Source organism: Pezoporus flaviventris, unplaced genomic scaffold, assembly GCF_033815535.1.
Source record: "Pezoporus flaviventris isolate CSIRO_AGI_PZ_B2104156 unplaced genomic scaffold, CSIRO_AGI_Pfla_v1 ptg000083l, whole genome shotgun sequence".
NCBI classification, from domain to species: Eukaryota; Metazoa; Chordata; class Aves; order Psittaciformes; family Psittacidae; genus Pezoporus; species Pezoporus flaviventris.
The window spans coordinates 8,030,212-8,056,610 of record NW_026892631.1 but is presented as its reverse complement, the minus strand read 5'-3'; the positions used below and the strand labels follow the sequence as shown (position 1 = coordinate 8,056,610).

At 39.2% G+C, this 26,399-nt stretch overlaps 2 long non-coding RNA genes across 4 annotated transcripts in view; both read right to left on the bottom strand.

Annotated features, from left to right (window-relative positions):
* Positions 1–952: 952 nt before the first annotated feature.
* On the bottom strand, positions 953–15,109 carry LOC133280529 (uncharacterized). Of its 3 annotated transcripts, none has more exons than XR_009747204.1 (5): positions 14,795–15,109; positions 14,602–14,721; positions 12,257–12,375; positions 10,741–10,885; positions 953–1,300 (listed from the first exon to the last, which is right to left on the bottom strand). It is a non-coding gene; the product is annotated as an uncharacterized LOC133280529 (long non-coding RNA). The 3 variants fall into 3 exon arrangements; XR_009747203.1 differs by lacking the exon at positions 953–1,300 and adding an exon at positions 3,559–4,178; XR_009747202.1 differs by lacking the exon at positions 953–1,300 and adding an exon at positions 8,175–9,711.
* Positions 15,110–16,374: 1,265 nt separating this feature from the next.
* The window catches only part of LOC133280530 (uncharacterized), a 41,728-nt gene continuing 31,703 nt past the window's right edge, over positions 16,375–26,399 (bottom strand). Inside the window, exon 4 of the long non-coding RNA XR_009747205.1 lies at positions 16,375–16,495. This is a non-coding gene — a long non-coding RNA (uncharacterized LOC133280530). The remainder of the gene's footprint in view (positions 16,496–26,399) is intronic.

The following is a 26,399-nucleotide window of genomic DNA, read 5'->3' as shown; positions in this document are numbered from 1 at the left end:
GAACGAGAAATGGGATTTAATATGAGTTAATAAACCTTGGGAAACTAGTATTCGTGATTAACTGACAACTAAATGCAGCCCATGGCTTTTTGTTTAGATTCTGTATAACAGAATGAGAGAACTAAAAGTAATTCCAATCCCCCTTCATCAAACAAAGAAAGTATCGCCTTACCTGGAACTCTTTATTTGCTGAGGCGTTCAAGGCACTGCATACCCAGCTGGTTCCTTCTCTAGGTTTTTAATGCTTGCTCTGGATGTCATCATACTCTGGAAGTTACCACTTGGTGTTAGAGATGTATAAGTAGCCAATTTTGTTCTGCAGTTACTAATGTTAAATGTTAATTTTATTTTCCTTTCTGATTTAAACCTTTTGAATTTCCTTCATGCATACAAAGTTAGAAGTATTTTAAAAAAATAAAACCATTCCAGTGGAGGGTTGTGACAACCGATAGTTTCCATGGTTTGTGTGCTTTAAGTGATTTAGATTCCACAGGCAGGATGATGGCATGATTTACAGAAGCACTGCAGGGTCACTGTTTATTGCAAGCCTATGGGAGAATGCATGTAAGTCCAGCAGCTTCTGCAATGAGGCTTAAGAAGGCCACATCGGTATAAGAAATTCTGGAGTTTATAAATCTCTCCAACATCAACTGTCATTGCAATCAGTGGGGGTTTGGCAGATTTCAGTCCAAGTCGGATGACATGTATTTGACCATTGCATTTGAAGTGATAGAATATGGTCCTGCTTATGGTTCAGATACTTTAGTATGTAAGTTCTAAGTATATCAACTGAATATCTCTCATTTTCTGTTTTAAAACTAACAAGTCCCTGTTTTCTTCAGTTCAAAGTAAAATCATCCTGAAACAAAACTTCTGTAGGGCACCACTGATTTGACTTAACACACGACACACAATATTCAGCAGGACAGCAACATTCAGCAAAAAATCCATTACAACCATGTGTGATCCCTTTTAATTCTTATCCCACAATGAGTAAGATGCAAGATAAGGATCTTCTCAGCCTTAATAAAAATACACTTTTTTAAGGACAATATCTGTTATACACATGTAATGGAAAATGCAATAGAGATGATTACAGCCTAAACTCTCATTCACAAGGCTTACAATTAAAGGTTTTGTGTGGTTGATATCTTCCTACACTGAGTCTATAGCATACCTGGGAGTCCAGAATGTGTGATGGATCATCCTGAAATCCACTCAGTAGCCAGTGAAATGATCTCCCACTGCCCTTCTGTTACTGCTTGAAAGTGTTTTAGGTTCCAGCAGAGAAGTCCTGTGGCTGCTGGAAGAGGAGCAGAGGAAATGCTCGTTAGGAGGGCATGCAAGCCTCTGACAGAAGCAGGCTGCTGCAGGCAATCTTCAGTGGTGCACTAGGGCCTGAATCTCATAGCACTCAGAAGATGAAGTACCTACATCAGCTCCCTAAAGCTCTATCAGCAGAAATTTTGCACACTGGAAACAGAGAAGACCTGAATTACTGTGTAACCAGAATAGGTACTCCAACTTGTTTCTAGCTTTCTGGGAGTGAATTAACTCCACTTTCAGCACTGCTGTATCAAACACTTTTTTTTTAGTAGAACCACGGATGTGAAACATTGCACTGACTAAGCTGAGAACAATGACAAGGACGGAGATCAGAGAAAAAAAGTAAGATGTCAACAAAAAATGGCCACATGATGAACCCTGACCATCTGCAGGATTGCTTCAGCTTGGAAGAATTTAATTTCATTTGGCCTGTGTGATCTGCCTCAGAACTTTTTACATTGTCATTTTATGAACAACGCTCTCTGGTGCTTCCCTTGTGGTACGTTACCTTCAAAAGCCATTACCTGAAGCCACTAAAAACAATAGTTGAAATAAAAAAAAGCCCCTCTAATTTCTTGTTCTGCTATACCCCTTGGTCAAAGCCACAAACCCCAAAACTTACTGCTTTATGAAAGTGGAGCATTAAGAAGAGCTGCGAACGCAAAAGGGTAATAATAGAATTGTGACAATCATTTGGCTGGGTAAGGATACAAACAGAGCAGCTCATCTACATTGAGCACCAGTGCAAGACCTTAAGACTGCTGCAGCTTCCATCTTAAAAAAATGATTCCCTGAATTCATGTGCAAAAGAACTGCAAGACTCTCAAGATTAATGCCAGATTATGACTTTTAATATTTGAGCACCTTAAAATTCACCCCTCTTTCCCTTGAGATCAGCACAGCTTTTTTTCTTCTTTGTACAATTTAAATCTTTACAACTATAGGTATGGCCTTAATTTTCTGAATAAGTGTATCTTTAAATAGTCTGACTAAGGAAAAAGTATCTACTGCTACCTTCCTCAGCCTTCAGATGGTCATACCTTCATATTACGTGCATGCGTGTGTGTGCTCCTTCATAAATACATTCTACGTATGATTTATTTTCTCTTGAGCAGGGTGTCCTATCTTGCAGTTTGGATACTCCTGCATGCTTTGTTAGGTTAAATACACTAAATCCAACATTCAGGTACCACCTTGGGCATTCAGACTCTCATGAGCCTGAAGACAGGTAAAGTTTGCTGGCGGGGAAGCCAGCTTCCTTCCTCACCTTGCCTAATGACTCATGACTTAAACAGCCAGGTCTCATACTTCCTAAATGAATTCCCTAAGAACTGCCCAATTGCAGTGAATACCCAAGCACAGTCAGGATTCTGGTGTTTATCCCTCTGTTATTCTCGCTCAGGTTGTTCAAATATTTAGAGTCAGGCAGAAAATTAAAATTATGCTGTAGTTTAAGCATCCACCAGGGACACCCGGAGCCTCTTCTCAACACTCACACAAAGCCCTACAGCTTCACCTGAGTGAGACCAATTCCAGAATGTAAATCAGACAAAATGTGAATTAAACTTTAGGAGCTCCACATCCCTAATGACAAATGGGATACGGAGCTTTCCTTGTCTCTCCCTGGGATACTCTCATGGGCCAGCTTCAATATTTTGTAACTACAGATTATTCCTTTTCTCCTCTCTACAGTGGTTGATATAAATGAAGTTATTTCTTAATGCTGCAGGACAACACATAATTCATTAATTTTCATATCGCCTTGATTTTTCTTGCCTATTCCTTATTTTTATTCACATTAGCTACACAATTCAGTACCGTTATAATCTCTTGATTTTGCTGTTCTTCCTATTGCTGTAAGTTTTTTACCTCTCTCTAGAATAATACCTGGAGTCTGGGGGTGGTTGTTTTTCCAAAATGAAATCTCTTTCCATAGGGAAAATTCATTGTATTTGAATCTATTTTAAGGAAAAGGCACATTTTGAAGAAGTTTTTAGTATCAAAAATAGGGGGTAAAAAGCTGAAGGAATTAAATAATTGTATTACATAACTTTCAAAATGATTTTTTTTTTTTACAAAGGTTTCCTTTTTAGAATTCCATTCATAATTTTGCCAGCAATTCCACTATTGTCTCACAGAATAATGCAAGCTTTTTTCTCTGCTGATTAATTCCAATCAGCTCAAAGTTGTTCAGAAGGGAGAAAATATTTTCCTTAGTTTCGCTCATGTCCCTTTCAAACATTATTCAGATCTTCGATAAGCCTGAAAGAATTCACATGCTTCCTCCATTTTCTTCAGTCCACAAGTCCACAATCTCCATAACACTGAGCTATCAGTACCATACATTTTATTTCTATACAGCAGCCTTCATACATGATTTCACACATTTTTTTTCTATGGCAGGCAAGGAGAGATGCAACTGAAATGTGTTATTAATTCAGAGCCTGAGGAGGAGCTGTCTTTTATTGCAAAGAGAGACACCAAAACCTTCTCTTGTTTTGTAACTTCTCTGCACGTCAGTATCAGTTTTAGCATGGCCCACCATATGATACAACTTCTTCACAAGACAGATGCCTGCTTCATTCTGCTTTCCTCAGTGAATGTCTAGTGTCGTTTATTTGGCTTTATTTTCTGTTGAACAGAAGACATGGGTCCTGCTGAGCTCTGGAGACTTTCTTACTTATCCACGTAACATCTTTTGTTACTCAGCTTCATTTACTGGAGTCTGTAACGTGTATCCTCCTTTACCAATCAAGTGAATGGATGAAGCTCTCCCACATCGCTTATTCCCTCGCAAAGGGAATGGAGGAGATAAGGAGATATTTTCCTCAGTGCAGGCAGCATAGAAACACCTGCTAGGAGAAACACCTGCCACCACTGAAATCAATGGAAATCTTGGCATTTACCTCGGTGGATGTGGTGTGGACTTCACTGGGGTTTGGTCCAAAAGTTAACTGTCATCCTGAGCCATTGAGCTGATTAATTCCTGTGGCTCAATGCCAGTAACGGATAGATTCCCCTTTGTAACTGATCCAATGAGCAAACTCTACATGTTACTCATAAACACATTCCCTGGTCCTCACAGAGATGCTGTCCCTCTTGTACTGGACAGGAAGCCAGCAGCCATTTACTATGTGTATCTGGAGATAAGGCCAGAATTTAGCCCTAAGCTGCCTTTGCAGGCCATACTGCTGACTCCCTTATGCCACTTCACTCTGCTGTCCTAATTTCCATGCATGCTTTTAGATATTCAGTGCTCACTGATACACAAACTGCTTAATCTTCCTCCAATTTAGCTTTCAGTATCATCAGTCTCCCACCTCTGTGCAGATCACTCATTTCAATTTCCCAGTGTGCTTTTAGTAATCAGGTATACATTCGTTTCATCTACTGCTTACCAAAACATTAATGCATCTGTCTCTCAATCTCTACAAGAGATGTCTCGGGGGGACATTTCAACTTACATAATTGGTGAGAGTAAGGTTTGTTTAAAGGTACTGAAATGGAAAAATCAGCAACACAAGACTTCTAATATTGTGCTTGCTAAGTGCCTGACAGGTTCCAGTTCATACTGACAATATAGCTCAGTTTTAAACTCAGCCTAATAGAGCTTGCTGTTACACATGAGCTCCTGCTACGAAATTGTTGGGAAGAGTCTTACTCAGATTCTTTTTCCCTTAGCGTGCACTGTGATTCACTGCAAGCGACATGGCCGTTATTCACCTGTACTAGCATGAAATTTGTACTGTTACCTATGCCAGAATCATGGCAGGCAGGAGAAGAATCATGATCTGCAGAAGGAGGGCATTTATTTGCTCCTTTTTTAAAGGTCTTGCATTGAATTTCCAAGTTAAATTGCAGCTGGAAGCAAAGGGGAATTCTTCACGAGGAGAAGTGTGGGAAGGATGGTGCTAACCGACAAAGCAGATTATGCTTCTACTACAGCTTCTTATGACTGAAGTGTAGCAGAGCTTATGTTGGCTTAACTGCCCCCCCCAAGGAATTGCCACAGAAAATACTGAAGTTGTTTAACATAGATGTGAGAAATAATACAATAGGTAACAATTTTAAGTATATGCTGATTAGGGAAAGAAAGTGAGATGTATTAGTTTTTAGCACAAAATGTCAGAAAACAACAAAAAATTCCCAGCCTATAAACTGAAAAAATCAAGGCATGGTTTTGGTGTCAATCTTCCACTACTGCCCAGCTAAAAATTAATTCTATTACTTATCATGGGTCTTCTCCATTCATCATATATATGCTAACAATGCTCAGTGCACCCTACTTATCTCTGCCATGTAACATGGTCCTTCTACATGTCTTTTTCTAAGTGCTTGAAAATATCTCGGTGTGTATTTGCTGCAAAGTCTCAGTAGGCAGGGATTTTGGGGAACTTTAAGGTTCAAGCCTTGTTTTTAGCACAGCCATGAATTTAAATAGTTGTCTTTCCACAGACATTATTTTGTCACTGTCTTTCACAGACATTTCTTTCAGGTATATGGGCATAGTTAGCAAAGGACGCAAAACTCCTACACATGCTTATCTGCAAGTAACACCCATACAAATCCTAGTAATATCAAATTGATGTGGCTAAATACAGAGGAAACTGTTGTTATTGTGAGAGCATATTTACACCAGATGATAATGAAAGTACAGTTCTGCTAACATTGGTTTCCAAACCACTTTCTTTATTACAGATATTACTTTTCTCAGAAGGTAAACTGAAGCAATTTGTAAAATAGTGAGTTTTTAATCATATTCTGAGTGCAGCTCTCACTCTCAACACACTCTTCAGTGTGGCTTGACACTCATTTGGGTACTGCAAGCCTGTACTTATCTTTTGAGTTACAAGCAGCAGAAGCAAAATGAAACAATCAAAGTTTAAATTGAACTGACTGCTTGAAAGACCCTGTTTATGAAGAAAGAACATATTTGTACTGTGTTAATATTCTCATGTAGGTCAGAGACATCTAAAACATAGTGTAAACTTGCTTGGTTTAGGCAGTTCTTTAGACTCTAATAGAATTTCTCCTCTGAAGTTATGGAAGAGAGAAGGCTGGCATCCTCCTCAGGCAGCTGTAGTGAGACAGAAGGCAAAGTCCTTCTACTTTCCTTCTGGAATGAGCTGTTCTTTCTCTAATGCCTCTTTAAATAAGAAACTTGCTTATAGAAACATAATGATAGCGGAAACTCCTTGGCTGCACTTAAATCAACAATCCTCATGCCAGTTGCCTGTTAGCAATATAGATATACTTTGTCTTTTGCTGATAAGCACACTGAAATCTGTCAGGATATATTCTGTTACCTCTTTTTAATTAAAGATAAAAATCCAGCACTTTGCGCTACTGAAACTGAGCCTGATTACCTATCTTGAGAAGCTGAGCTATTGCTGCACTGAGGACTAGGAAACGTTGTTTATCAAACTGAGCAGAACTGGAATTGGAACAGAATTTCTGGGCATTGTTTGAACAATAGCTCCTTTCCCTTCAATTCTCAGGACAAAGTAAATATCATAGATTGCTGGTAAACATTTTTCCCCTACTGATTTTATTCATGCCTTAAAGGTCTTGTTAGCTTGTTTCTTGCAGAATAGATGCCTAAAGCTGTGAGAACCTTTCAGGGTAAATCGTTACATAGATCACAACTACAACTATGGGCTCTTATGGTCTTGTTTCCAAAACTCATCATAAGAAAATTACTAGCTGGCTGCTATTTTCTATCTCTTTTCACAGCATCTTTAGTTGTCTTCACACTAAATGCTTACAAATACCTGAATAAGAAAAAAAGGAAATTGTTTCTGCAATTTAAAAGTTACTAAGAATATATTGTAGAGAAGGGTCTTCACAAGTTTACATTTTAGACTCTGATAAGTTTTTACTCACGCAATTTTTCAGAATGAACTTTTTAGCCATTAAAACCTGACATCAGGCTCTAAAATAGAGCTGTGCTGCAAAAGCACTGTGCAAGTTTCTAGTCAGATTTTTTCAATTTAAAGAAAACAAAACCAATAGTGATTCATAAAATGATACTAATCCAGACAGAACTACATTCAACATGAAAGACCAAATGTCTAGCCATGTGACATACAATCTCATCACTGAACAAGCTCCTCAAAAAGTACCTTCTTCATTCCGATTTATCTATCCATGAAATGGTATGCACAAGAAACCCACAGAGAAATGTTTTATGCAGCCTTAATAATTCTCACTTGGAAGAATATTCCTTATTATTTGAAAATTAAAAATCAAAATGAAAGCAAAAGATTACTTCTGTGCTGCAAGCAAATATTTTGCAAAGTTCAGTTGCCAAGTTCATTTGCTATAGTCTGTTTCCAATTCTTGCACATGCAAATGTGTGTCAAGTAAGCCCTTCTATATCCATAGTCCTACATCTAGCATAATTTAGGTTGAAATTTTAAAACATCTCTGCAATTTTCTAGACAATATTTTGAATTTGCAAGTGATTTATGTTCACAAGAAAGAAACATTTCAATGGATTCACAGCCCCTCAGAAAATTTTCTGAGGGATTATTCTAAGGATTTATTTCTAAGAATATTTCTAGGGATTATTCTAAGAGTTTCTGCAGAGAAGAGCTTGAGTTCAGCATGTTATGACCTACTATAATACCATTTTCAATATAAAATAATAGTGACTTTTTTTTTTTTAAATAAGCTTTACAGCATCTTTCTGATATAAATTCTGTGATCACAATGGTGAGAATATCCCGAAGGAAAAAGCCTGTATTCCAGAACTATCCAGTGCTTGAACCACTGGCAGTTTAGACTTTGACTCAAGTATGAAAATGACACTTCTCCACACTGTAGAAGTACTCTATAGAGCAAGTATAGATGGGTATCTCAGAAAGTCAAGGCATGGCACCACATGATCCATGAAGTGGTGTCATTGACGCTGTGATAGATCAGTCAACTCAACTAAACTGGAAGCTGGTTCAGTTATAGCTGCACCACACCCCTATCAGCCATATAGATGTACTAGCTCTTATGTTTCCTGAACTGACTGGGAATTAAAACATGGTTTTGACATGTAAATGCTGACCACATTGGCTCATGCTGTCTAGATCTTACACATTTCCTTTTCTCCAGACCTTAAATTATGACTAAATTAACACTACCTGTTCCCCCAATAAAGCTTAGGCTCATTTTAAAATAAAATCAGCCAGAAGAAGTTCTTAGAAAAATCATAAATTTAAACCCTTCCTCAGCAATGTGTCTAACATGGCACACATACTTTACAGCTATCTATGTCCATCTTGTCTAACATGACATATGCTGTCAAAGAATGACAACTAGTTCTGCACTTGAATTTAGTTATGTAAATAAGATTAAATCACTGATTTAAAAAAGGTTTAATATTATTCCGATGTGACCAAACCCAGAATTTTGCTTTGAGTCTTTTTTTTTTTTTAGACATCTGGAATCCAGGGAATAATTATCTTAATGAAGTTGTATGAAGAGTTGTTGTCTATTTGGTATTTGTATATTTAGGACTTTCAAAAATGTGTCCATTTCATTAGCAGATGCTTCCACTACCTTTTCCTATTGTGATACAAAACATCTTTTTTTTCCTCTGAGTGCCTTTTAAAATGCAAATAAAATCATCTAGGATTGAATAAAGATGAAATTTACATCTTGTCAACTTCTATGGTGACAAGCAAGAATAAAGAGAGAGGCTCAGGGAAAAAGAAAGAAAATAAAATGCACCTTGGTGAAGAATCTCATTGATGATTGTTGTCAGCTTCAGGATGGTGCCATGACCTTTCCTTCAGGAAAGCAGAGCTTCATCTATTATGGGTCATGCTGGAAGGCCCAATCAAAGATTGTTTTCTCTGTTTCTCGTGGAGAGGAAGGAACTAGCAAATAGGTATTGTGCAGGGCTTCCTGTAAAATCAACTTCCACCTCTGTGTCCAGTGTATTTACCACCACTGCCAGCAGTGTGAATGGGAGAATGCTGAAAATCACAGGCACAGGTATTAATTTTTCAAATAACCTTTCAATACAAACAATTTAATTCAAGAAAATCCACGTAACTATAATCAGTCTCAAAATACATTAACATCATTTCAGTAGCTTGATTTGAAATTGTCACAGCATTCTAAGACAACATTGAGGCATGTGGAATAGTAAAATGAATGATAGTCTGGTTTTGGACATGGGTGATGCTGGTTACAACACGTTAACTTTTACTTTGTCTAGCATGATATGACTGCACGGAAAAGCAAAGATGTCCTAATATGTTGTGTTATCTTCTTTGTAGAGACAGGGCTGTTAAGCTAAATCTTTCTGGAATCAATAAAGAGGATTCATTTTGCTTTAATTAGACTGATCTGGAGTTTTAAAGGACAAATCCAAACACATTTTAAAGCCTAAAAAAGGAAAGTTTGAACTGGTCAGAGAAACGACAGGTTAACTTTCCCATGAAGGTTTTTCCTACCTTTCCATGCTGAGTTTAATAACCCAAGTCAAGTGGCTTTACTTCAATTATGCAGTGAAAGCAGAAAACTCAATATCTGGCTAGTCCCAGAGTTTCCTTCCCCAAACAGTGGCTCTGCTGAATCAAAAAATTACAGTTTCTGGTGTTAATGAAGTATAAATCCATACAGTAGCTGGCAATTTTGGGGGCAGTAACTTGTACATTTCATGATGGAGGAACAGCAGTGAAACAATGTACAGGATTACCCCTTCATCCTTTCTCCTTTGTTCTTGGAAATCACTTCCTGAAGGCCACATCTGCTTGGAGTTCTATCAGATTGCATTTTATACTTGCATGAAACAAAGCTATTAGCAAGATGTGTTGGATGAGGCCTTGAGTGATATGGTTTAGTGTGAGGTGTCACTGCCCATGGCAGGGGGTTTGGAACTTGTGATCTTAAGGTCCTTTCCAACCCTAACTATCCTATGATTCTATGTGTTGCATTGACCAGATAAGACAGCCATATCTGCCTTCATCAAGCTTTCTTAAAACAAACACAAAGAACACCGATCTTACCAATGGTGTTTGGCCATGAGGCCTTTATTTTCAACCAATCTGTGAAATAAAACATCTATTTAGTTTCACTCATAATCACTAATTATGTTTATTTCTAATTAACTTTTCCTTTACAGATGGCTTGTGAAGAAGAACTGAAAATCAAAATATATTTCCAAGTCTTATTTTTCATTAATGTGCCTTTAACTAACTCTTTCTCCCATCTGCAACTCAAGTAAGCATGTTTGCCGTGTCATTTGATTTGGAATATTTACTTTCAATCTCAAGTAAATCTCAATGTAACATGTAACACCATAGATACCGGGCATGTCATATTCCCTAGCATAACTCATGTCAAGTCTGAAAAGTAAAGGAAATTCCTACATTTACTATCAGGAGCTGACACAAAAAGAGGCTCAAGACTTACTTTAACAAAAGATCTGCGATGAGACATTTGGAGTTCCTTGTTCCTAGGGGAAAATCAGGACCCAAAGGCAGTGGTTTCTCAGGCTTCCTATATCAAAGATAAGGACTTCTGTGGGTTTTAGGCACTTCTACGATTAGATGTTTCACTGTAGACAGAGGAAATGTAGGTAAGGAAATCCAGTTTCAGACTTAAGAAACTAAAGCCCACGTAAATTCCAACTCAGCAGCAAAATCCTTTATGTCATTGTCCTGGGTTCAGCAGTAGCAGTCATGTTTTTCCTTTGTGTTAACTGGTGCAGTGCTGTGTTTTGACTTCCAGCTTGAGAACAGTGTTGGTGAAGCCGATGTTTTTGGTTGTTGCTAAGTGATGTTTACCCTGACCAAGGACTCTGTGAGGCTCATGCTCTGCCAGGGAGGAGGGGAAGCTGTGAGGAAGCAGAGACGGGGCGCCTGACCCGGCCTACCCGGGGAGGTATTCCATACCACAGCACGTCATGCCCGGGGTGAGGGGTAACTGGGAGTTACCCGGAAGGACAGGGGCTTCCGGGTGGAACTCGCTTTCTTGGCCGGTGGTATCGTACTCTCTTCCCTTGTTATTTTCCCTTATCATTGTTTTAGCTGATAGTAGCGGTGGCGATTTGTTGCTGGACTGTTCTTGTCTCAACCCGTAGGAGAGTTACACTCTCTGGATCCTCCTCCCTGTTCCTCTGGGAGCGGGGAAGGGGAGAGCCCCGGTGCGGGGGGGGGGGGGGGGGGGGGGGAGACGGACACGGACCTCGATTGTTGTCAGCTCGGCACCACTCACTGGGAGTGAGTGAACAAGTTACCTGGCTGGGTTTAAACCACGACAGTCATCTAGCACTGAGGTAACATCTTGTCTACTTTATGTGTCAGGGCAGAGGCTGATTGCTTGTTTGTAACAGTCCACATCATCACACTAACCGTTAGCTGTCAAATACTATGTGCTTGGGCCCTCGCAAGGCTATTAATTGCAGTTTCAGATGTAATACATATAACCTAGTACACGGTCATTAATTTGCTGTGTTGGCTGCTATGAAGTGACAAGCACAACACTATGTTTTATAATATATCTTTCTGAAAAAATTCATATAAACCTTAGATTAGTCTTCAGGGGAATACAAATGAAAAAATAAAGCAAAACAAAATGAGGTACAGCCCTATGAAATAAGTTAAATTCTATGATAACAAACCCTAACTTTTTTCTCGAATAGCAAACAGTGAATTTATGTGATACATCTCTGTTAAATTGCATGACAAGTAGAATTTTTTAGTATACCAAAGTAAAAAGCACTCTGGATTGGCTACCTTTCTGTTACCCTTGAAAACAGATGTTTTGGTTCCTGATGTCTAAGAAAGGCTGTCCAATTATCAGAAGCCTTCATCCAAGACAAGATGGTTAAAATCTTTCTGAATATGGTGAAATCTTCCCTGAAATGCAGACAGTCCCCTGTGGTTTTCAATCAGTCAAACTGCATATGGAAGGCCCCTCCACCTACCGCTTTAGGAATGGTGCAGAAGGAGGTCCAGCAGCCCCATGAGCTCTGGGCTTTTGAAGGCAGTTCTTTAAAGAAAGGGTTCCTCGCCATTGAGAAATATTTCCTCGGGGCTGAAGATTCTGTAAGCGAAATAAAACAAAGCAGAAATGTTCAGACTGGAATGATTTTTCCTCTGTAGTTGATAACAACACCATCTGCTCAAGGATTTTCTGCTAGCAGGCTAAAGTCATTGAATAAACTGCACACTCCAGATTGTTTGCTCATCCGCTCTATATAGCAATCTATGATTGTTGATTAATTAAAGTCCAGAGTTCCCAATGAGAAAGGTAGGTACTTTTATTCCAGGTGGGGAAACTAAGGCAGAGAGAGTTTACCTGACCTGTGAAAAGCAGCTGGAGAATTCAGTTTTAAATCTTAAATCGCCAGAGCAACATTCCACATCATTACACAGCAGCCTGAAATATTGTCATATGCTTTCTTTCTACTATTTTTCTTGAGCAGTGGGAATTTGAGGAAGGAACTCAACTAAAAGGTCCTTTCCCATAACTTCAGGAGCAGCTGCAACTGCTAGTGATAAATAATGAAAAGTATACATTGCCATCTGATATCAGACTGCTTTGCCTGGTTTGTAGTCTGAAATTTCGTAAGGCAGGGGTTTCTTTGTATGACTTCCAAGGTGGAAAATCGTATGTGGAAACACATACCAGATGAACTCAACTATTGCAGTGATCCTTCTGCCTGAAAATTAATTAAATGAGTATGCATTTGATGTTCAAACTGCATATTCCTCACACTCACAAGACATTGCTGAAACAAAGGATTAAAAGGGTTAAAGTACCAACCTGGTGCCTGTCCAGCAGAAATTCAGCTCAGAACTGAAAACTTTAACATAAGCAGAAAAACTAAATAGGCAAATAAATGAAGTTTGAAGACAATCCAGGAGACTCACATAATGAAGACAAATACACCTTCTTGCCACAGAAGAGCTAAAAAATAATTGCAGACTTCTTACTTACAGATTATTTGTATAGCAACATTTGTATTCACACTCCGTGTGTAGTTTGTGTATGTACAGCTCTGTAAACTGCATTTAGATTTCTATGGATGATTTAGCATGTATAGGACCTAAAAAACAGTAAAGGTTCTAATCACTGCACCCCTAAGCTTACACCGCAATTTGACCAAGGATGGTTGTGTGGCAATATTTCAGGAAGAAAGAGATATAATGAAGAAGCAGCTTTGAGCCTTGAGTTAAGCAGAAAAGAGATTATTCTTGGCAATGAAAAGGCCAGCCCCACAGCATGGCTGAGCTCTGCAGAGTGCCTGCAATCAGACAATGCAGAGTAGAGCACGTGACAACCTCTGTTGTGTTTGGTGGCAACCTTCCTGTCACTCTGTGACCATGAGGTGTCATCAATGGGAAAGAAGCTCAGCAGGGCCAGAAATACCAGCACAGGAAATAGAAGTGGTCTCGAATGATCTAATACATTAGCAATGAAATTAAATTAAGAGGACACATTGTGTAGAGTTAGAGATGAATGGCTTAAAGTGAGAAATGAAATATGTGTAAAGTAGAGGCAGAGTGCCAGGGCAAGACAAGATGGTGGTTAGATGAGACGGGAGCACAATAATATCTCCCTACAAACACTATTATTTGGGTCCTGACTACTCTGGATAACTTTGGATAGACTAACTTAGTGATAAACCAACAAAAAACTCAGGCATTGGGTGTGTTGGAATTGTGACTTCCAAATTCAGGATAAGCACTACCAAATTAAGAAGCAAAATGATAAAAACATACCTGGGCAAAGACATCAGAAGGGAAGAGGATTATATTGGAAGTTTGCCACAGCCCTTTGCAGCAATGTTATTTTCTCTATTGCTTCAGCTACACATAGCATATGATATTAATTGATACTAATTGATATTAATTGATTAGATTCCCTTTACATGATTCATAGGCAGTTACAGCTCTGACAAGTTAATTCTGTATTAACCATTTTTTTTTCATTTTAGCATTTTCTTCTCTAACAGAGATTAAATTATTCTCTACTTTAGCACAAAAAATAAAATGTCCTATTCATCTCACATCAAGAATATTATCACTTCTTGCATCAGCAATTTCAGCTGGCCTCTGCTGAATGAAAACTGATGCTAACAACTGGTAAAATGCCAAGTAAACCAAATGGTACTTGCTCTATTATTTTTGCACTGCAATAGCTTGTCCCCAAATGTACAATACCCTTGACAACTAAGTATGTCAGTCTAAATTCTGATCAGACTAATTCTGCTGCAGATCCAAACTGAATTACCTTATTGAGCTGAAGAACAAATTTTTCTTTTACCAAACATGTAGGCTACTGGCTTCATTCCATGGAAGATGCAAATGCTGACTGGGGAGGCTATCAGTTGTGGGAAAAGATGTGAAGAGCTAAATCACAATAGCTCCTGGTTAGTCTGAGGTGCTGGAAAGAAAATAATACTCATGAAAACAGATTTTTGTATTGAAGCAGAGGGCCCAATGGAGATATAAATTACCTAAAATATAGAAAGACCTTAGTGGATTAGTATGTTTCCTACAGCTGTAACATTTTCAGAGCCCAGAATCTTGCTGAGATTGGTGGCAGAAAACTCAAGTTCCTGTCCCAGAAATCTTGCAATCCAAGCCACTGAGAAAGAGGTGAATACGGTGAGGAAACAGATGAACAGAAATAACAATGAATGCTTCATTTCTAAGTAATAACAATACCAATATATTCTGATAAACAGATATTAGGAAGTCCTCCATGTCAGATTTACATTCATCATGAAATAAGGAGCTGATTTTTTTTAAAGAGACAGCTTTCATAGCATTGTCCCCTGTACTAAGAGCATTAAGCCCAGAAAGTCACATTTACATAAAAAACGTTTAGTTTATTCTGCAAGACAGAGATGGACCATTTAAAAATTACCACTTGGGTACCACTTGGGTGCACGCACATACACAAACACACATACTTTTTCTTCACAGAATACAACTTCATTTTTCACACCATGGGCTCCCCCCATACCACTTTATTCTTCCCTTGGTCCTGCCTCATCAATCCAGGATTTAAGTCTTTTTTTTTGTAAGTAGTCCCATTGTCTTTTTGCTTGAGAAGTGTTACAGTTTCCATGCAGTAAGATTTTTTGTGCAGCTCTGTGTTGTTACAATGCTGTTTCACTGTAAGCTGACTTACCACTGTTGAAAAACACCCCAGCTTCTTGTACATATATAATAAAGACCTTAAATGTTTTCCAGATGCCTGTCTGAAATACATTATTTCCAATTAAAAAATATCCTGCAGATTTACTGCTGAGAATAATGATGTAAAAAAAAGACACCTTTCTTAGTCTAGACAGTGGGCCAGTCTCATGCGTATGATATATCCACTCTGGTTTTTTAAGTGTGGGGCTGTTTCTAGAATGATACTAAAGACAGTAAGTTTTCCCTCAAGTGGTTTATTAATAGTGGCATCACCTTCTACTGTACTTATCTTCTAGCTGCTCACCACATTTCTGTGCCTCCATCTTCAGAGTAAAATGGTCACCTCGCCTTTGGACTAAAATACCCTGAATCATTCTACGAGATGGAGTGTACTTCTTCATTGGGTCTTTCAGGATGGCAATAACTTAATGTATCATACAGCAGAACAACCATTATCTTTGTATTGTTGTTGTCTGCTGGAGACTGCAATGTAAATCTGGACAAAGAGGGATTAACTGCCCAAAGAGGGATTAACTGTGCAAATAAATAAAAGGTAGTGATGTCAACATACTAAGAAAAAAAGGGGGGGGGGAATGTGATGAGATGCATTTTGGTTATTAATACTAGCAAATGTGCACAGAAGTAAGGAACCGGCTTGAAGAATTAGACCCTTTTCCCTGCCCTTGCTTTGTGACAGAGAAACCAAAGAGCAAAACTGGTTGACTAATGAACAGTGCCTCTGGCTTCCAATCTTGCTGTATTTATAGGTATTTTACACAATTTTTGTTTCATGCCAACACTGTATGGTGGTTCAGTTGTTCGGTTCTTTTTTTTCTCTGTTTCTTTCTCTCCTCGTACATCTGTGAAGAGCTGGTTTACCTCTTCTTGCCAGTGGTGTGTTCAGCTGCCCAAGCCTGGCTCTCTTGGGCTCCTCTTACAAAATAGTCTCCACTTCGCAAACATTTCTTGTAGTTCATCTTTGCACTTGATCCTCTGTGAGCTTACTTCCTAGCCTGTAAAATCCTGTGTCATTAGCAATATCCATGTTCTTTAACAGATAATTCACCTATTAGGCTCCTTGGAAGTCGTCCTCAGTGTCTTCAATTCACTGATACGATACTGCAAGGAAACAAACGTTCAATGCCTTCACTCCATTATCAAAACGTTATCAGAGTCCTTCTTTCTCACTCCTGGCTGAAACAAAACCTTTCAGTATTTAATTAATTGCTTTAAGTTCCCCTTAACTGAAAGTTGGAAGAATAAAATTCCATAAAATATCATGGAATAGTTAGGGTTGGAAAGGACCTTAAGATCATCTAGTTCCAACCCCCCTGCCATGGGCAGGGACACCTCACACTAAACCATGTCACCCAAGGCTCTGTCAAACCTGGCCTTGAATGCCGCCAGGGATGGAGCATTCATAACTTCCCTGAGCAACCCATTCCAGTGCTTCACCACTCTCACAGTAAAGAACTTCCTCCTTGTATCTAATCTAAACTTCCCCTGTTTAAGTTTGAACCCATTGCCCCTTGTCCTATCACTACAGTCCCTAATGAAGAGTCCCTCTCCAGCATCCCTATAGGCCCCCTTCAGATACTGGAAGGCTGCTATGAGGTCTCCACGCAGCCTTCTCTTCTCCAGGCTGAACAGCCCCAACTTTCTCAGCCTGTCTTCATACGGGAGGTGCTCCAGTCCCCTGATCATCCTCGTGGCCTCCTCTGGACTTGTTCCAACAGTTCCGTGTCCTTTTTATGTTGAGGACACCAGAACTGCACACAATTCTCCAGGTGAGGTCTCACAAGAGCAGAGTAGAGGGGCAGGATCACCTCCTTCGACCTGCTGGTCACGCTCCTTTTGATGCAGCCCAGGATACGGTTGGCTTTCTGGGCTGTGAGCGCACACTGCAGCTGGCTCATGTTCATTTTTCATTGACCAGCACCCCGAAGTCCTTCTCCACAGGGCTGCTCTGAATCTCTTCTCTGCCCAACCTGTAGCTGTGCCTGGGATTGCTCCGACCCAGGTGTAGGACCTTGCACTTGGCTTTGTTAAACTTCATAAGGTTGGCATCAGCCCACCTCACAAACGTGTCGAGGTCCCTCTGGATGGCATTCCTTCCCTCCAGTGTTATCAACCGAACCACACAGCTTGGTGTCATCGGCAAACTTGCTGAGGGCGCACTCAATCCCCCTGTCCATGTCACTGACAAAGACGTTGAACAAATCCAATGAGTAGGAGGTATAATGAATCCAACAGTATCAAGAGATGAGTAAAGAATCTTGGTGAAAATTCTGCATTCTACAAGTTTGTTACTCTTTTTGTTTAGGCAAATATTTTGCTCTTTAATAAGCAGCAAATTTAGGAGTTTCCAAAAGGAACAAAATGAATTGTTCACTAGAGCTTTGATCCTAGGTACTCTAGCTTTTACTGTCCCCATTCTACAATACCAATGTAGCATTAAGAAGCAGGCATTATTGATTACGGTGCTGGATGTATGGGGATAGCTCCTCCTACTGAAAACAGAGGAGTGTTAGGTTTGATTACAGCCTTCAGCATCAAGCCTTAAAATCTTGTGGTAAAATATAGAGTAGCTATACGTGACCCTAATGAAATTTCAAATTACCATACATTTGCAGTGTTAGGAACACAGACAATTTGGATCAGTATATGAACTTTAGTACAAAGTCTACTCTGAAGCCTTCAGAAAAGTGTCCATTGTTCATTGCAGATACAGATCTGTCCTGACCCTTCTTTGAAGCTTGAAGGCATATGAAACTTCTGAAATTTGAGAAATAAGAGACTTCAGTTAAGAATATTTAAGTTTCTTTCTTTTACAGCTGCCTGCTCAGTTGGGTGAAACTATATAATATATATATAAAATATGCATAGGCTTTTTCTTCTGCTGCTTCATATTAAGCTCATATTAAGCTCAAGCCATTTACAGAAATTCCTGGATTTCCTTCTTCCTTGAAACAAGTGTGAAATATTACAAATAAAGTCCTTGCAAGTCCTACATATAGTATTTCAGTTGCTGTCAAGAACAGGCTTAAACATCATCATCCAGGTGAGCATATTCAAGCTGCCTGGGGAATGCGAGACAGTCACAAAACTGAACAAAATAGGTTGTTTGATTTTATACATCACATGCTCAAATCAATGAAAACAAATGACCTGTTGAGAGTAACAGCCAGTTATATAATCTTTTAAAAGAATCGTAACAAAATTAAGACAAAATCTACCTTATAAACTGGTAGTTATGACAAAACTTTCATCAAAATAAGTCATCTTCGGAAGGAGGAAAACTCATCACAGAGTATTGCTGGTTTAAAGACTATCAGAATGTCTCAAATGTGAGACAAAATTAGGCAATGAAAGAAATGAGTCTTCCTACTAACAAGAAACAAATCAAAAATGTATGTAGAGGTGGATGCAACAGCTGAGTTAGCATTGTTCATAAATAGTTCCTTTATGACAACTCAGCTGTCCACTCCCAGTGGGACTCTCACCTTTGTCTTTCTCCAAACCAAAAGAGTTATAACCTTTACAGGTGCACATAGTGATAGGAGACAAGGGGGAATGGCTTTAAACTGACAAATGGGACATTTTGATGAGATATTCAGAAGAAATTCTTCCCTGTGAGGGTGCTGAGGCCCTGGCACAGGGTGCCCAGAGAAGCCGTGGCTGCCCCATCCATGGCACTGTTCAAGGCCAGGCTGGACATGGCTTGGAGCAACCTGGTCTAATAGAAGGTGTCCCTGCCTGTGGCAGGGGGGTTGGAACTAAACAAGTTTTAAGGTTCCTTCCAATCCAAAAAGTTATATGAGTTACCAAAAAAAAATGGAGGCACATTATCCTTTATCTGGCCATGTGCCACGCAGTCTTGCTAAATACCAAGCATGGTGTTCAAATCTCAGTGTATGAACACAAACAGGGATGCTGGGGAGGGACTCTTCATTAGGGACTGTAGTGACAGGACAAGGGGTAATGGGTTCAAACTTAAACAGGGGAAGTTTAGATTGGATATAAGGTGGAAATTCTTTCCTGTTAGGGTGGTGAGGCACTGGAATGGGTTGCCGAGGGAGGTTGTGAATGCTCCATCCCTGGCAGTGTTCAAGACCAGGCTGGACAAGGCCTTGGGTGACATGGTTTAGTGTGAGGTGTCCCTGCCCATGGCAGGGGGGCTGGAACTAGTTGATCTTAAGGTCCTTTCCAACCCTAACTATTCTGTGATTCTATGAAGCCAGGTTTATCATAGGGTTGCCTGGAAATTAAGAGTCCTCTGTGCTTTATCTTCTCATTACCGAGGCTCTATTGCCTGTAATCTGCTGAAGCTGTTTTTGTAAATTGGCTCCTGGGTACTGAAAACATTAATTAAAGCAGCAGGCCCAAGACTGTTGAAAAGAACATATTTCTAGATTCAGCTTGCTATTTTTCCTAGGTCTGATGGACGTTCATAAACATCAAAGACTGGAAGTCAAGAAACTGAAGATTCCATTCTTCTTCGTGTTTTCCCCAAATTTTTTTAGATAAAGAAAAGCAAACTATTCCTGTGTACAGAAATGATACACAATAGTGACACTACACTTGAGACACCTTAACACAGAGACAGCTAATATCTGTTAATGAACAGCTTTTAATTATTTGCATCCACAGTGCAGTGCAATTGCTAACAGTGTGGATGAGAGGAACTGTGGGAATATGGAGGTTATTCACTTCTAATTTAAGCACTATAATGAATACCTAACTTCTTAAATGCACCAATGAAATGTACTTACCCACTCTGTATTTACCATCACACCACTCATTAACATGGTGATAATTAACTCTATGTGAAGCTTCACAGTCTGAGGTGCTATATTAATTAATATATTAACAGGTTTTATGTCGTTATTATTCATGCTAGTGCATTTGACATGGGACTATTGCCAGTGGACATGCCACTTCACTGATCAGCAGTCAAGATTCAAATTTCTCAGTCATATAACTTGCAGAATGGTTGGGGAATGGCTGTTGCAAATGTAAGTGCTTCAAAATGTGCTGTACATTTTGTTCCTTCATTCTTTCTCTTGGTATCTGCATATCTCTCCTTCCTTTGGCCTCTTTATTTTCTTTCTCTTGGTATCTGCATATTTCTCCTTCCTTTGGCCTCTTTATTTTCTTCTGTTCCAAAGCAACCTCAACTTTCTTACTCTTGTCATATTTATTTGTTCTGTTGGAAAGAAGAATTTTCTACACCTTTTTTCTTTCAAAAAAGAAAGTCATGATTTTAAAAGAATAAAGTATGTTAATTATTTCTAGTGTTTTCTATTCCCTTCACAAACTGTTGGGTTACATTTTTTCTTCAGAATTTTAACATGACATGCTGAGAAAACTGTCATATGTGGATTCATGACTGTCTAAGGTCCACTGGATTTTGAACTTCCTCGGGGGATATCAGAGCTTTGCAGGAGTGACAAACAGCAATTGAGAAACATCAGGAAGATTCAGAAGTTCAGCTAATTCAAATCTCACCCTGTCAGACTCCACCTAAGTTACCCTGCTGGCAACTAGCAAAGATCCGAAATGTAATTCTAATTTGTGTAAATCAAATGTAAATTTTGGTGCCCAGACTTTTGTTTCAGACTCTCAAAAGAAAGCAGCTGCAAAGCCTGGTTTGATACCAGAGGTTCCCCCCTTGTTTGGGGATATGTAGCTGAAGAATATATTTGCATAGCTTCTAGAGATACCCAAGTCCTAATGACACAGCACATACTTTCATTTTTGATGAGAAATGATGCCAACCTTAAATCAAGAGTGGGGCTTGCTGGAGATCTTCAGCTTTCCACGAAAAATAAAAACCTGACGTTGAAAAGCTCCATCCTAAACTGTATGACTTAGCTCTCTTAAGAAACAGCTTAACTATACCCCACGGGGGCATCCATTCAGGTAACTAATGCCATAACTCTTTTTACAGGCCAAGTCCCTTCCTGACAGAGCCAAGTGGGACTCCCTGTCTACTCTGCACCATGGTACATGTTTCACAAGTTAGGACCATAAAAGAGAATAGGGCACAAGGCATCTGCTTATGCTTTGAATAATGCATTCCTGTAACATTTCTGAAAGTTTTGTTTGTCTGAATCTTTGGGGTGGTTTGGCTAACACAGTAGTTTTTAGTATTTACCTTTTGACGAACATCCGACAAATTTAAGTGTGACAACCCACCCTCTTCCTGTATTTCCCTGTTCTGAAGAAAAGCTGGCATTTCCGACATTAGCAACAGGACACAACCACCCCCTTCCTCTCCATTGTCCTCTCCTTGTATCTGACAGCTCCCAAAGCACCTACAGAACTTTAGAAGTTTATTATGTGAATAGAAAGGCACATAGGGCTGGAAAGCGAGGTAAAAGAAGACGTCTAGATTTTTATCAGTCTCAGAATGAGGTTAATTCCATTCTCATTTTTTCTCAGGCAGAATACAGTGTGGAAAGTGAAGAAAGGTTTAAAATAAGCCTTGGGGTATGTAGGGTTAAATACTGCAACCGTGGGTGACACAGTGATGAAACTGTTACCTCCTCAGAAATGTATTCTGTGCTTGGGATAATTAAACTGAAGATACTTTTTAACCAGATGAGATTTCAAAAACTTTCTCAATTCTCCTAGAAGCAAGAAAACAACCCAGATTTGACCGGGCCACTGGCCACTGTCCACAACTCCTGTTCCTAGAAAGCTTGATAAAAGAGGTTTATCTTTGTCCCTTACTCAGTGAAAGTATCACAGAACCACCTCTACAATTACTTTCAATGAATAATTCCAGTGACAAGAGCCTACCAAAAAAACCCAAAATAAACAGCTGCTTATTCATCAAGTGGCATCTTTGTAATGATTTATATCATGCCCCAGCTGATTTGACTGAAGATAGTAAATGTTATTTCTGTTAGCACTGAATAGATAATGTATCTGGGAGATACATTTGGTTCCCAAATTATTAACACAATTATTAGAGCCTGAAGGGTTCCGAACAGGCTAAATGAATTAGACATACAGGTCTTACAGAAGTTTGAAGAGGTGGCTATCAAAGTAGTGAGATGCTATTTTAAGCTCCCATGGCAAATTCTGTGGCTCCTGAGCCTGGAAGGTTGAATGATGGCTTTCAGATTCCAGGCTGATTTCCAGGCATCATCTTTACAAATAACCACTGAAACCTACTTCTCTGTATATGGGCTAGATTTGCCTAGAAGTTGTTAAATAACTAGGGTATTCCTAATTCCTAGTTAAATAACTAGGGTATTCCTAACTCCACTTTCCAGGACAGAGTATGTATGATCAACAGATTGAGAGTCATCAATTAATAGAGAAATTGGTCCCAGTGTCATTGTAAATGAAACCACACAAAGGGGGGGTGTGGATATCTGTATCTTTTACAGTGGTTGAATTCAACAATTAGGTACATAACATTCGCTTAAACAAAAGTAGAAAATAGAGTGGAAAACCTCATCAGGACGTGCAACAGATAGGACGCGTAGAATACAGGTTGTTTTATTGTGTGTCCATTGCAACCTGTAAACAAATCTTTTTTTCTTAATAAAGGTAGATTATTATCAGGTTCATGTTTTTGTGCTAACAAGAAGGAAAATGTGAAATAAAGGTCTTGGCATTCTGATAACGTAATTGAAGATTCATTTGTATTTTATGCATAGTCTGCCGATTTAGAGTATTGAAGGTTATGCAGTAAATAAAACTAAATAGTAAATATTTTATCAATATTTTGGGTTGATATTATTTCCTTTTTTTAAGAAAGAGTAAAAGTTGTCACAAACCCATTTCAGACCCACTTTCTAGCTCTGAGCATAATGCTGAAGGAAGCAGGTGGAAGCATAAACAGCAAGCATGCAATGTGAATGTTTGTGGTGTGAATTATCTAAAAGCAGCTACAGTTGCACCAGATTTCGTAAGTTTGACCCTTATAATGCCTGTATCACTGCAGTATTTATGCTTGCATCTTATTAAGTTAATCCCATTGCTGTGGGACGAGAAGCGGCAGAGCAAACAACTTTAATAAGCCTTCACAGCCATATCCTCAGCCCCTCAGACACATGCGCAGCACAGGCTCAGTTAAATTCTGAGTCATCGTTCAGGCTGTGTGGGATTTAGAGCACAAACAGTTAATTCAGTAATATAAAAATATATATAAAGACAGATAGTGGTGTCTATTATCAGAGATGAGACCTGGCAAATGCACCTGGCAAACAGAAAGGAGAGGCAATTAATCAGTATCAAGCACCACATTCAGAGGTAATGGAAAGAAAACAGTAACAGTATGTGGTGCAGTTCTTAGTGGGAATCCTAAACAAGTATGAATTTATTTTGTCACAAACTGAGCCCAAAAGAAGTCAAAACAAGGTCATTGGTAAATTCCCTCAAGTCCACTTAATCAAAGATGATGTGACAAAGGTTAGTCCACTCTCCAGTAGGCCGTGATTTTACTGGACGTTCACATTGAATGCATAAAGGAAAATTCAAGGCTAATGCAAAAACCATTCCTGTCAGGGTGCCAGGATATAGCTGAGTAACTGGAAACCATCTGTGAGGCCTACCAATAAGTTCTATATAGGCTTCCCACTTCTCTTTTTTTTTTTTTCCAAAATACTGTAAGTTTTTTTTAAACCAAACTGATAGCAGCTTATTCATAAAGTAAATTAGCTAAACAGTATAATACTGTGGGATTTATAACCTACTGTAGTCTTTGAATGCAATTTGGCTTCCCCATGCTCTCACAACAATGTGTTTAAGAGCTAAAAGCAGGCCCATGGGATACATGCCTTTGTGTACATTAACATCTTCTTGCAAAATTCCCATTCTAGAAGACACAGAAGGAATTCCCCACTTTACATGCCTTTGCATTACTAGAAAAGACTTTTTAAGGCATTTTATTCCTAGAAAAGACTTCCATTCAGAGGCAGGATCACCTTTATATTAGATAATTAGCATCCTTATTAATGCTCTACTACTCCCAGCTGAGTTCATCAGTCACTACTATCATAAATATTGTTTCTTAGAGCTTGGCTCAGTTGCACAGAATTTTTTAAGTTTGACTTACCCATTAATGTCCATACCAAAATCATTATTTTACAACTGGTATTACTATTGAAGATGTGGACAAAGTGAGCAGGTTCAACTAAAATAACATCATAGCTTTAGAACAGTTTAACCTATCTGTGCTTTACATAGCCTTCCTATGATGCTGCTCTCAAGGCTGCATCATGGTTGGCCTTGGTCCTCTAGCTTGGCAATGGGCATCAGGTGTCCACCATCAGATATGACTACAGAAATGCTAATCCCGATGTACTTTGTGTAGCATGCAGTCCTTCAGTCAGCTTTTGACCTTTAATAGTTAGTATCCTCCTTGCTGAAAACCAACCCTGTATCACTGGCAGTGCCATACTCAGAAGGCACATCGTAAGGTTTAGGTAATGCTCAGCAGCAGCTAATTCTGGTTCTAAGCTTTTTGACAATTCAGTCTTTTGCAGAAACACACCTAACTACTAATTCCCCCAAAGCAGCACTGTACAATTATTTTTTTCTCAAGCCATAACTAACCAAATGGAGGTTTCTCACTTTTTTTCACAACAGCCTAACAGAGAAGCCTTCAGGACCCAACACTTGCATGGCTTTGGATTCAAAGTTGTCGTACAGAAGTGCCAAAATATCCAAGGTATAGGAAAAAAACATTTAAATGATACTGAAACTGTATAAAAATACATAGACGTAAATGAAAACAGAAAAACAATTTTAATCTTCTTTTCTGTTCAAAGCCCTGTCCTAAGGGTAGACAGGTACATCTTTGTGTCTGGATCCTACAGCCTTTTGGCTCTTCTATCCTTGCTTGCTTGTGCCCAGTCACAGCCTGACTGTTACACTACCTAGGTGGGATATTGGAGGTGGCGGCATGAAGACTCACATTTTCCTAACTGGAGGCCAGTTCAGAACCACAATGTGTCACCATACACTGGCCATTGCTTGACTATTGAAACAAGAGGCCCCAATTGCTGTCATCTTTTCAAACCACCTGATTACAGACCTCACCACCAAACATCCAGAAGCTCACAAGGGCTCTTAATTTTTAGCTTGGTGCTCAATAAACTCACCATGTATGAACAGTAGACCTGGGCAGTTTCTAGTCCAGACCTTCAGTCTATAATCCTGTATCACCCTGTAGAAGTGCCTTAATTTTTGCCACAGACACTGGCATCAAATTCAGCTGCTCTGTGGCACCCTGCTGCTGCAGTAGGTGTTTTATTTTTAAATGCTGAAATCTACCACAGGTGTCTGCCTTCACCAGCTGGAAGCTGACCCAGAGACATTTAATTTAACACATTGAGTACTGCCAGGAAAACAGAGCCCTTCAGCCTTGGAACCAGGAACTCTTCATTCAGAATAGCCTCCATGAAAATAAGCCACGTTCCAAATTAAACTCCCACCATCAGCCAGATGCATGACAGCCCAAGTAAATAAAAGAACTATTTCTGCATAAACTTCGTTAATAGCTGAGCTGGAGTTGAGGATCACAAGGGACCCTAAGGATAAGAAACTTCTTAGGGGATGATTCTTTTTCCAGCCTACACGGTACTCATGCAGCCCCTTTCTAGCCTCACTCCCACTGCAGCTCAAGTGCTTATCTCTGTCCTAAGCCCAACCTTAATACTGGCCTCGGCTTGGGTGCTAAGCTAGAAATTTTGAAACAAAAGGGTTGACAATCATTTAGCTAATTTTTATTCAAATAAATGAGTTAGTAGAAGAGAGCTAATCAAGTCAGACTACATGCAAAAACAGAACGAAATCCTCCAATAAGAACCAATGCATTCTTTTATGTGTTTATTTCTGTGTAAACAATTTGCATTTTCCAACGGATATTTCCTTAATAATTTCCCCATGTCCTACAAT